Source organism: Myotis lucifugus, unplaced genomic scaffold, assembly GCF_000147115.1.
Source record: "Myotis lucifugus unplaced genomic scaffold, Myoluc2.0 scaffold_176, whole genome shotgun sequence".
Classification (NCBI taxonomy): Eukaryota; Metazoa; Chordata; class Mammalia; order Chiroptera; family Vespertilionidae; genus Myotis; species Myotis lucifugus.
In genome coordinates this window covers 617663-630920 of record NW_005871224.1, presented here as the reverse complement: position 1 = coordinate 630920, position 13258 = coordinate 617663, and the positions used below count along the sequence as shown (strand labels likewise).

General features: G+C 43.2%; 1 protein-coding gene across 2 annotated transcripts in view; it reads left to right on the top strand.

The window, feature by feature from the left end:
- GRIN2A (glutamate ionotropic receptor NMDA type subunit 2A) overlaps window positions 1-13258 on the top strand; it is a 365860-nt gene that overhangs the window by 342109 nt on the left and 10493 nt on the right. The window lies entirely within an intron of this gene.

Sequence of the window (13258 nt, the reverse complement as noted above, 5' to 3'; positions counted from 1 at the left end):
CAGAGCCCTTGGTGATTGTGAAAACCTGAGACCAAATGGTGTGGAACTTGGAGGTGTCCGTGTGCACAGTGACCACAATAAGGAGCAGAGGAGATACGGTGTGGGGTGTGAATGGAGGAAGTCGTCAAATAGGCTTGAATGTCAAGCTTCCTCATTCAGAAAGAAACAACATAGACATGGAAGGGTTTGTTGCTTCCAAAGGTTTCATTTTCATGTAATAACTTTCAAAAATAAAGCAGGCAAGACGGAAAGACCCACATTTGGGCAGACAATGACCCACTGCTTTTATTGATTAAATTCAATATGAAACCAGATTTGGACCCGATGGCTCTCCTGATCCCGTACACATGTGAATGTGGACCCATTTGAAACCACCAGGGAGGTGTGGCTTGAGATCATTCCTGGTGATGGGTTGCCTGAGTCTAATTTTTTTCCATGCACCCGAACCTCATTTATACACAAAATAGCAGCTTTGATATAAACCCAACGTGGGTGATTAATGACGCTTTTGATGCCCCACCTCCTATAACCTAAAAACTAGTTCAGAGCAAACTACTTATTTGGAAATGAAGTTTTTCAACAGAAGAAAGTGTCCATCTTAAGCATAAAGTAGAAGTAAAGGGCCTACCTGCTTTGCCATTGGGCTGTGACTAGATGGTACCATAAAAATTATACTTGTTTATCTTCCTCTTAATTTTAACTAGATATATCATTGGAATAATAATGAAACAGTACTTTCTTAAGAAACAGGTAAAATCTATAAATATTCCAGAGAGTCATTGACTGCTCCTCTGAGTTGAAGCGCCAAGGGTATTTATCTGTGTACGTTCTCAGGGAATTTTCCAATAAGTCCCTTGAGATCTGCAGTTGCAGTGTTTACTATCAATCTGACACCAGGATTGGAATAAGACTGCAGTGCCAAACTTATTCCTGACAATCAGTGAATGGCTCAAATCAGGAACACCAAATGTCAAGAGAACCATTAAAGTTGAAATACAACATAATGAAGGACTTGCTGGTAAGTCAAACATTGATGTCATAGAACCTCACGTAGGAGTGACAGGATGAATAACAGTGGCCCCAACTCCCTCTCAGTCTACATTTTAAAAAACACTTTGATTTGGCAAAGCAATCTAATATACATAGAAAAGCATCCCAGTCCACTACCTCAACATAATTGTTTTCAATATATAATTACCTTCTGGTCCTTGCTACTTGCAGACACATTTCTTTAAATAATTATTGGTTATGTACACGTTTATATTCCACTATTCCACTTGCCAGTATATTTTAAACATTTTTTCACGTTACATAACCTGGTCTCATAATTAATTTTTGCATAAAATATCATATTCACTATTAAATAATATTTCCTTACTTTATTTTCTTAATGTTAAACATTTTTTGCTCATATAGATAACTAGAGGCCCGATGCATGAAATCTATGCAAGAGTAAGCCTTCGCAGCCACGGCTGCCTGGATCCCTCCCTCGCAGCTGAGGCTGCTGCCTCGATTCTGCAGCTGCAGCAGAGGCTTCGTCCTGGAAGGACATCCGGTCTAATGAGCATATTATGCTTTTATTATTATAGATGATGGAAGGAACATCTTTATACCTTTTTTTATTAATTCTCTGTGTAGCAAATTCTTAAATGTGGAGTTTGAAAGGTAAATGGCTATAACTATCCCTAGGAATCTTGATTTATAGTCATATTAATGCCCCAAAAGGTTGTTGCCAAATAAATTCACTATTAATAATGAGTCACTGTACCAAGTTCAGAACAACGTAGCAGCTCTGCGCATTGTGGTTCTTTTTGCTATTATAGAAGGTATGATGTGCTATCTCAGGGTTGCCTTCATTTGAATTCCTTTGAATACTAGTGAAAGACAGGAGGGGGGAGCTCTGAGTTGTCTTTTCATCTAGTTTTTGACCATTTTACTATTTTACATATACATTTTAATGAGCATTTTCTATTTCTTAGTAATTGGTTAAAACTTTTATTATTTCACACACAAAAAGTCATAAATGTAGCATCAGGGGTGTTGCTAAGAACAAAGGCTTTGGGTTGCAAGAAGTGATTTTTACTTGCTCCATGACCTTGGGAAAGTTACCCTTTTTAACGGCCAGTTTCCTCCTCTTTCAATTGGGGATTCTAATGACCAACCTCACCAACTTGAATGGTATGAGAATACCCAATGTGTATCATAGGTGATAACAATAGTGAAGATCTTAAACTGGGGTTTATTCTTATTCATATATATGTTTTTCCTAAAAATAATTTTGTTTCCTGTACTGATTGCTTAAATAATGATCTGCTAACTGTGGCCCACTGCCAGCTTTGTGAATGATGCTTTGTTGGAACACAGGCGCATCATCCGTGCACTCCGCGTGCCTGTGGCTTCCTTTGTGCGGCAGGAGCAGAGTTGAGCAGTTGTGACAGTCACCATCTGGTCCAGAAAGCTGCAAAAGTTTACCAATTAGCCCTTTACAGAAAAAGATTGCTGACCTCTGCCTTAAATTACAAAAGTAAAAAATGTATTCTTTAAAAATTATTTTAAAATAATTCCAACAATCTGGATGAAGTTAACATAGTACATACCTTTTTATCCTTTAAGACTCTTTTTATTTTCTGTGTAAACAGTTCATATTTCTAGAAAAGGTATTTCTTTTTCTGGATAGAAATATTGCTTCTGTTCACTCTCCTTATTATGCCCTCTCTTGACTCCCAAAATGCAAGAATACCTTCACCTCTAGTATGCCACTCTTATTCTATTTTTGCCTTCTATCAACTGTAATGTACATTCACTCTCTGGCACAAAGCTCAGTGTGCAATTCATTTTTATACCACTGTGTAATTACCACCCAGATCAAGATCTGGAACATGGCCAGCACCCCAGAGAGCTCTCTCATGGTCCCTCCCAGCCAACATCCCCCCCAAAAGGTCAACACCACTCTGTTCTCCGTGATCATGGACAGCTTTTGCTTCTTGAATTTCAAATAAATGGTAGAATTATATAACGTATATTCATTTGTATCTTTTGTGGCATTAGTCCGTATGAATGAGTTAACTACAGCTCGTTATTTTTCATTACTGCATAGTATTCCATTGTGCAAACGTATTACAATTTAGTTATACATCTGCTTTGATGGACACTGTGTTAGTCTTCGTTTTTGTCTGCTTTGAAAATCCTTGCACATTTTTGTGCACGTAGGCACTTAGCTGTTTGGGAATACACTTAGAAATGAAATTGCTGGGTCATAAGTGCACATGTACTCTGCTTCCGTAGATACTCCCAGTGGATAGTTTTCAGAAGTACAACAAATTTACATTCCCACCGGTAATGCATGTGGCTCCTCTATTTCTGCGCGCCCTGTTTCTATCTTCTAGGAGAGAGGTAAAGCAGGCTTGCATAACTGAGCTCTGGGTGTGTTCCTCGGTGGCCGTGTGGGTGGATATCATTGTACAATCATAATGAACAGTGGCCCCAAATAGCCAATAGTTTACAGATGCAGATTTCTTCCCCAGCTTCCTTAATTCATGACCTTGATTCCTCTCACTTGACTTCAGCTGCATCATTTGTAGAATGGGGCAAAAAGTCAATAGTGTCTGCCCTCCATACTTACCTGAGTTGGAATCGGTATGTAACTACTCCCCTATCCCCATATGCTTTCCCACTCATCCCTGGCTCTGGTCTCTCTGCCATCGGTACTTCTGACGTATGTTAAGGGGGACGGGAGCCAGATAAGAACTGCCTCCCCCCATTTTTCCCCTTCTGTTCTTCACCCTTCTTCTTTTCTCTCTCTCCCCTTCTTCCTCTTTCTTCCCTTTGCTTTTCTTTCTGCTTTCTCTTCTTTCTCCTTCATGCCACAGCCAAGTCTTGAGAGCCCATTAAACTCGCACGCACTGTCCTAGGCAAGGGGAATGCAGATAAAACGGGGATGAGCTCCTCTGCTTAAGGACCTTGCAGTCTCAGGAAGCTTATTCAGAGCACTTCAATAGAAAGGGAGCTAAAAGGCAGTGACGTCATTTTACTTGCTGAGAGAAAGATATTTTTTGGCATGGGATGTGGAATTTTTGCTATCCTTTTTTTTCTTCTTGCCTCTATAGCCTTTTAAAACACAAGGATCCCTTTGTGATATTAAAAAGCCCTCATGCTCTTACACAGTGAGTCATAGGAATTAGAGGACTATTGATTGAGAAAATGTGCAATGTCAAAAAGTTACTATGAATTCATTTGTGCTCACAAATGCATATGCCTTTTAAGTCATACCAACTTGACCATCTCTATGTGTAAGAGACAAATTAGCTAAGCAGACTCCAGAGTGCTTGTTAAACACAGAATGTCCTGGACTTCTTGAAAATGTTCTACAGTCATAACTCCAGATAATTATTTCTCACCAGTTCTACCCTCGAATGGAAAATTGTGACCACGTACATCGTTTGATGTCTGATGGAGTTGCCCAATTCTTGCTCCAATTTTTCCTTTTTCTTCTTTAAGAGACACAGGTTGAGGACCTGTGTGCACAAAATTCCCCAACTCCAGCTTGCACGGTTGATCACATGGCCTTCTGAAATCCCAGCCAGATGGCGACAACCCGCAATGAATTCCACGGTGCTCGAGCTCCATCCACAGAGCAGAGACCTCAACTGGAAGGTGGAACATTTATGCCAAAGACAGCCTGTCTCTGCATATAACTGGATATATTTAAGCCTATTTTTATTCTGGTTTTGTGACTTCTCAGCATTATACAGAAATGGAATATTCTGACATTTAAATAAGGGAGATTTATCTTCCAAAGTTAGTCTATTTGTGTCCAGAATCTTGTATTCTTCCTCTCCCCGGCTCCCCAGCCCACACCAAAGGTATTTTTTTTTCTCTTTAGCAAGTTGTTCAGTGACCCTCGGAGATTATGGATACAGAGATTCTAGGCTCCAGATGCTATTATTTCCAGATCCAAGGTCATCTGACTGAAACTCAAGAGTTTAGAATTAATGAAACTAAAGTCCCAAGGTCAGTGATAAGATGGTCTGGCTGACCTTACGCAGTTTCAAGGCCACATATTAAATCCCAGACCTGACCAGTGGCTTCCTTCCAGGGCAACTAGGCAAGAAACAGAGTTGGCCTCAAACCTGCAGACCCCAAGCTGTCCTCACTCCCAACCGCAGTTCAGAGCTCACAGTGGCTGAATCTGTTCTCCGGGAGAACGGGAGGCTGCCGCTGATGGTGCCCCAGATTTTCTACAAAGAAAGTTGTTCCTTTGCCATTTCCAATTCCATTCGGGCTTCTGAGAAACTCCAAGTGCCCAATCCCTGGACAAGACATGAAACAGGATTGAAATGGGGTCAGTTCCCCTCTTGGTGTTCACAGCAAACCCTAATGGGATCAGCAGCAACGTCACTCTGACGTCTTTGGCTGTGGATAGAGGTCGGTTTCCCGTGGGGAACCGTGGGACTCTGTTGCTGGGACCTTTGCTTAGAACGTGCTTGCCCCCTGGGTCAGCCTTGATTTCCAGGTTCCAGAGACTATTCCTGACCCCTTTGCCTGTGACTTCACAGATTCTTTCCTCTCTTGCTGATTCTCAGATCAGTGAATCACTAGCTAAACAAAAGGAAAGCCTCATCTACAGTCAACACACTTTTTTTTTCTATTTTTTAATTATTAATTTCAGAGAGGAAGGGAGAGGGAGAGATAGAAACATCAATGATTAGAGAGAATCATTGATCATCTGCCTCCTGCACGACCCCTACTGGGGATTGAGCCTGAAAACAGGGTATTTGTCCTGACTGGGAATCGAACCCGGGACCCTTCAGTCTACAGTCTGATGCTCTATCCACTGAGCCAAACCAGCTAGGGCATCACACTTTTTTTTAAATCCTCAACAAGATTATTTGTGTTTTTTATTGTTTTTGAGAGAGAGAGAGAGAGAGAGAGAGAGAGAGAGAAACATAAATCAGTTGCCTCCCTTACGCACCCAGATTAGGGATTAAGCCTGCAATCTAGGTATGTGTCCTGACCAGGAATCAAACCCACAGCCTTTTCGGTGTATGGGACGACACTCCAACTGATTGCATCTCTCAGCCAAGACTTCAGTCAACACACTTTTATGGACCCACCGACTATGTGCCAAGATCTGTGCCAGGGACTGGAGATTCAGGAAGAACAAGGAAAGATCTTCACCCTGAATAAACTCACCTCTTAATGGGGAAGACATAGAAGCAATTGACAATTATACTTGAGTGTGACGGATTTTCTATTGACAAGATATCCTGATGCCACAGGAGAAACTGTGGTCTCTTACCAACATCCCTCTGTATTCAGGGAAGACTTCCTGGAGATGGAGACCTCTGAGCTATGACCCCACATATAGCCATTGCCAAGTTTTCAGCATGATACCACACAGATCCACAATAAATTGTTATGATGCTGGTGATACTGACAGTTGTTACATATCTTGGAAGCAGGAGAGTTTAATCTGGACATTCTGCCTGCCTCGGAGGCCACAACCCGACTCTACTAGTGGTTGTGTTACTATGGTAACATTTCCTGGTGACCTTCCTCCACACTATAGCGCCATTGTTCAAATCTTTAATCCCTCACCTACCTGTGACAGCCTGCCTTCTATTATATGTGAGGAGACACTGGGCTTCCATGGACAACAGTTGAAGAATCTTGGGTCCACCCAGCACACAGCTGGTCTCACCCAATGGCCCCACTGTTTCCAGGATATCCCAGACTTCTTAGCATGAAAGCTGAGTCCTTTGCAATGAGCTCCTGCCCTTCAGGCTCCTTCTTTGATCACTTCTTCCTTCCCCCAAATCTCTGATCTCAAAACACTCCACGTTGTTTTCCTGCCTATGGCCCTATGCAAATTCAATCATCTAATCTTGCCATAAGCACTGATCTGCAGGTCTGTCTCTCAGGACTCTGAGCTTGTAGGGGCCAAAGACTGTGTTATCCATCTCTGTATACAAACACAGAGATGCTGACTCTGTGCTAAGTGCTTAAGAAATTTAATGGATGGATGGATGAAAATGAGTGAATGAATGTGGGAAGGAGTAAGTCAAAACTAAATGACGTCAATCAGTTGGAGTGTCGGCCCATACACCAAAAAGCATTAGTTGCCTTGACCAGAAATGAAGCAAAATATTAAACCCAGCTTCTAAAAACCACATACTATTTCTTTCCATACGATCACTGCCTAGGGTCAGGTGTTTTGGCCAGAGACCAAGGGAAGAAAATATGTAGATGTGTGCCTGCAAGGGTACATGTGTGGGCTGATTTTAGAAGATGTACTGCAGCAAATTCTCAGGCCCTGCGTGAAGCCTAAAGGGTATAGGTTCACAACTGACTTTTCACCACTGACCTGGGGGAGAAAGGCTCAACAGTCTGAAGGCTGGTCACATTGCATGCTGTAAGTCCTTTCCGGAAGCAATGCCCTTAGTGCTCGGACAGTCTTAAGAACAGGCTGAAATCTAATCTGAAAAGCAACTGCAGTCCCTGGGGAGGTGGGGAGAATGAGTCTGAGGGCTAAATAAGGAACTGATTTCTCTTACCATTGACCATAGATTCTTCTTGGAGGCCTACGCCTTCTCTCTGGACATGCATCCTTGGACTCACAGGCTCCATGGGAGGGCATGGGAAGGAGAATGTGATCTACCCAGTGCCCCAGCCTCCCTGGCTTCAGGCAGGAAATAATGTGATCACCAGCAATACTGATTGCGTAACAAGTGTGTTCCAGGCACTGCACGTGTGCACCCTCATTGAATTCCAACTAAACTCCCACACGGTAGATGCTGTTGTCCTACGTTTGGTAGGTGTTAGATCTGGTGCTCAGAGAGACTGAGCAGGTTCCTTCACCTCTCTGGCCCCATCTGTAAAATGGGTGTGATAATGGCACCAGCCACATTAAGTTGATATGAGGGCTTGTGGCTTAATTTCGGAAAGTTCTATAGAGTGCCTGGAAGAGAAGATAATTTATGTAACTTTGTTAAATAAAAGAATTGAAAAGTTGATAAATGCATGGGTGTGGGGATGGATATATAAGAGGAGTATCTGGCTCAAGATCGAGTGGGTAGCACCTGTTGAAGGTAGGAGTTGAATGCAGGCGGTCTGGTTCTCATACTACCCCCTGTGACTATGTAGCCCTTACAGGATGATTCAACACGCTCCCCAAACCCTCGGGAAAGGGCACTACCATTTGTAGCTCATTCCAGTGTTTTCTACCTGAAACCTTCTTTCCTATGATGTGCTGGATGGTGTCTACTTAAATTTTTATTCATTAATTTTTGCAAATCTGAAAGCCGTGACTTCTGCCTTGTGAGTGAGTGGATGGATGATGTGAGAGTCCATGCTGGTGGGTGGGCCCGCTGTCTGTGTCCTTTCTGCACAGGATTCGGTCTGACCAATTCTGTATGTTTCATGCAGCCTCTTGCAGCATCACCCAAAGTGCTAATGGCAGCAAGTCTCAGACATACATGTGCACAGAGCTGTCTCCGATATCCTCGCCTGTTCCCTTCTAGATTTTACATCTCTCTGGCTCCTGCTTCTGGAAGCCCCACCACGCTGCCTTTTAACTGGCAGCTTTAGGGAAAAGAGAGAGAGGTCTGTGACACCTGGTTTGACACACAGCCTTCCTAGGATGGCACAGAACTCCGAGGCTGGCAGAGAGACCCGTGCTGGCAATGCCTTCTTCCCTGAAGATAGATATAGGAAGATCCTCTGAACAGGTGTAACTTCCATGGATACAAAGGCATCTTCAAGTGTGCGTGAGCTTCCTGTCTGTCATTAGAGGTATAAATAGAGAGAGAGAGAGAGAGAGAGAGAGAGAGATCTGGGCTCCCCGGTGCAGAGAGCAAGACAATACGGGCCTGGCTGCAAACTTGACGCTGCTCCGGCTCCCTCTCCTCCCAGGAGAGCTCTTAGCTTTTGTCTTTGCAGCGAGAATGAGTCTGCTGCAGGAAAGACATTTAATTGTCCCATTTACCAGCTCCAGTTTACAAGATCACGTCGACAGGGATCACGGCCTCTTTGTAACGGAGCAACTGACAGCCGAATGAACATCACAGCGCTGCTTCTCGGGAAAATGGCACTTGCCGCTTTGCCAGCCGATGACATGCAAACGCCCAGCCTCTGACGCTGGGGCCCACTGCACGTTCCCTCTTGCTCTGCATTTTCTCTATTTATATGGCAGAAACGCTCACCCCACAGACCTGCGCGTTTTGTAGCGCTGCCCCATTTAAGCCAGGGGCTGTAAGGAAAGAAACAAACGGAAAATACGGGTTCAGCGCTTGCTATGTGCTGCAGGCCACGAGAAACACCAAAATCGTAACACATGGTCCCTCGTCTCCCTCAAGGAGATTACAATATACTTGAGTAAATTAAAAACGAAATAAGAAAGTATTTGAACTGCAGTTCAGTACACGCGTAGCAGAAGGCTGTGAGGCAGGAAATGAATAACTGGAAAGTGATTGGAACAGGCTGCGATTGGCATTGAGAACTGCGTTTTGTTCTCCTCTCTGGTTGTGGGTCTGGTTTACCCGGTGGACTTATTCAAAGAGAGAGGCGGTGTTTGGGCAGAGGGCAAGGGAAAGTCTTGATATTCACATTCTGAAAGGAATCAAGATGTGTCTTATACCCAGGCTGACCCTGTTACAGGCACAGAAGCCTGGCTGTCGCTGAGACAACACCAAAAGGAAGATGTGCTGGGAATGTGACAGAACATGGGGAAAAGACCCATTTTTGTGTCCCCACAGACTCCAAAGTGTGGGAAGTCGGCGGCACACAGTATTTTTGAGGGGATGGCCTCAGAGTTTTTTGAGAAGATGAACCCATACTGTAACTCTTGGACAAGATGGTGGTGGCGTTGAGTGGATAATGAGATAACATGACAGTGTCTCCCGTGACGTTTGCAGCTCTGTGGAAGCACCGGGGGCTGCTGGGAGGAGAGGACTGGAAATCAGGATAGCCCTTCCCATCACTTGGCCTGCACCACTGAGTAACCAGCACCCTTCCTTGCGAAGAACTTCTAAAGAGGCATATTTCCTATTTTCTCCTTCCATGAATACATACGCGGTTTAAATCCTGATTACAAAAGTTATACATGCGTATATGGTTGTGGGACAATGGAAAACCCAAGGCCCATGTGCCCTTTCATGCTGCAAACGCAGAACTCAGGATTACATGCAATTGCACATACGCACATTCACACCCTCCCACACTCCCACAGTGCACAAAGTGAAAAAGAAAGGGAATTCTTTAGGCGCCAGAAACAGAGGGGACTCAGATGTTCCCATGGCACTTTTCAGCTGAGGTGCGGCATCTAAGGGGGGACGGCCTTTAACATCCACTTGGGGCCCTGGATCGTGCAAGGGAGTAGAAAATGATACCACTGCATGAGGCTGAGACCTCCAGCGAGTCAACGCATCTGTGGAAAGGAGATTAGAAAAAAACTGTCCATCAAAGCGAATAAAGTACAAGAAGGCTTGCCATCTGTTTGAAGCTCTGAGAAATTAACACCAAAATGAGTATGGAGGTCTAAATGTACGCTACTGAAATGGTGTGGTAATTACAGTAAACAAATTTCATACGAAAGCTGGTGCATTGCAAGTCCCTGGAACTGTGATGGAAGCAAACCCAGAATCTCACAGCGGGGGCACTCCTATAGCCCAGGATGCTTGGGAGCCCTCTGGGTGTAGGGGGAGAACCAGTCTGCTGAAGATTAGCTCATAATCAAAAGTTACTAATTTCACAGGGAAGTAAGCCACCACGAGATGCAGCACACACAACCAATAAGATGGGAACCCCAAGAACCAAGGAAGCGGGGAGGAGACAGGGCAGAGAACAACCCAAAGACTGTAGGGTTGAATTATTAAATATAAAAGTTTTAAAAATAACAGAGGAGTAGGACATTACGATCAAAAGAACTGGCAGATGTACCACAGTTTTCTAATCCATTCATCTGTCGATGGGCACTTAGGCTGTTTCCAAATCTTAGCTATGGTGAATTGTGTTGGGGGGGGGTGGTAAGAGATCAACCGAAGGACTTGTATGCATGCATAAAAGCATAACCAATGGACACAAGACACTGGGGGGTAGGGGAGGCTGGGGGAAGTTCAAGGGGGGAAAGGAGACAAATGTACTACTCTTTGTAATACTTTAAGCAATAAAACAAAATTTAAAAAAAAAACTGGCAGAAGTTTAAAAAAAGGCAGATGAATGTCACAATTAAAATAGATGAAAATGAAAACAGAAAGCTAAGTATTACTAATGAAGAAATAAATGAACTGGAAAGTGTGCAAATCATCTAACGGCAGGACAGAGAGATAAAGGAATGGGAAATATTAAAACAAAGTTAATAACCTAGAGGATAGGATGAGAGGGTCCAGAATAGTTTAAACAAAATTTTCAGAAGCAAAAAAAGCCAGGATTATCATGTGTCATTAGAGAATTGTGTTACCACTCACTGCACACCTTATTAGAATGGCTAAAATCCAAAACGTGGAGAACATTAATCAATGTGGGTGAGGATGCGGAGCAACCCCCTTCACTGCTGGTGGGAATGCATGATGCCATGGCCACTTCGGAAGGCAGCTTGGCGGTTTCCTACAAAGCTAGACATACTAGTAGTCTCACCGTGCAATCTAGCCATATGCTCCTAGGTATTTACCCAAATGCATTGAAAACTTGCATCCACAGACAAAACCTGCACATGAATGTTTGTAGCAGCTGTATTCATAACTGGTTAAACCAGGGAGCAGCCAAGATGTCCATCAGCAGGTGAATGGACAAACAGACTATACATGTATGCGATGGAATATTATCCCGCAATAAAAAGAAGCAAGCTATCAAGTCATTGAAACACACAAAAGAACCTAAGTACATTCTGTTCAGTGAAAGAAGCTTGTCTGAAAAAGCTACATGCTACATGGCTCCATCCATATGATGTTCTGGAAAAGACAAAACTAGAGAGGCAGTTAAAAGACCAGTGATTGCCAGGGGTTGAGATGGGGGGAGGGAGAGATGAATAGTTGGAGCATGGGACTTCTAGGGCAGTGAAAATACGCTATGATACTGCAATGGTGGGTGCTTAGCATTAAGTACTCAGCAATACCCACAGACCTACAGAGCAAAGAGTGAACCGCAATGTAAACTGTGGACTTTAGTTAATAGTAATGTATCAAGATTGGTTCATAAATTGTAAAAAAGAAAATGCCACTATCAATGACAGAAGTTAATAGGGGAAAGTGAGAGAAATGGGGGCTAGGAGTATGTGGAAACTCTCTGTATTTTCTACTCTAAAAATGAAAGTCTATTAATTTTTTTTAAAAAAGATAGGATGGCGAGAGTTAATACGCCAAGCAGCAATGGGTGAGATGTTTCCAGAATTAAAGTTATGAGTCACCAGGTTGAAAAGCAGAGCAAATAAAACAAACCCACACCCAGATTCCACACCACAGACAAAATGAAATTCTCAAAAGCGAGTAGAGAGAAAATAGAAATTACATAGCAAGTAATTACGGGCCGACTTCTAATAACAGCTGCAGTCTAGATCAGAGGAAAACTCATAACATCTTCAAAAGGTCAAGAAACAATAACTGCCGACTTAGCTTTCTGCGTCCCATCAAATCAGTCAAGAGCTAGAACAAACCACCAGCAATACACACTGATTCCCCGAAACATAAGGGAACAGTAGAGCAGTATGAAAACAGTCATTTTATTAAGTTCTTTGAGAGGGATCCAGTAATCAGGTGGACTATTTCCTTTGTTTTGCTCTGCATGTCTTTTGTATCTTAGAGATCACACACACACACACACACACACACACACGCACACACACGCACGCACACACTTCTAGCTTCCATTTAGCATTATGTGCAGACTCCTTGATTTTCACTGCCCTTGAAGGGTAGTGTGTAAAGGCTGAATCCTAGTCTAAGTGCCATAGTTGAGTGAATTGCTAGACAGTTAGTATGATTGCTAGGCATTCAGATCAGAAAATTTCCTCCTAAATGGCAACTGGATAAAATGCACATAAGAGAGAGACAAAATAATGCTAAGCATGCCCATTACCTTATTTCTTTGAAAACCCAAAATAATGCTAAGCATGCCCATTACCTTATTTCTTTAAGTGCTTACTGGAGCGGGAGGTGTTTAATTTGCAAGGGGCCATTCAGAGCCGGTTGGGGTGCTTCCTTTCAATCAATGCTTTGAGGCCTAAGTGCATTGTTTGTGGGTGACCATTTGGAACAATCCTGGATGT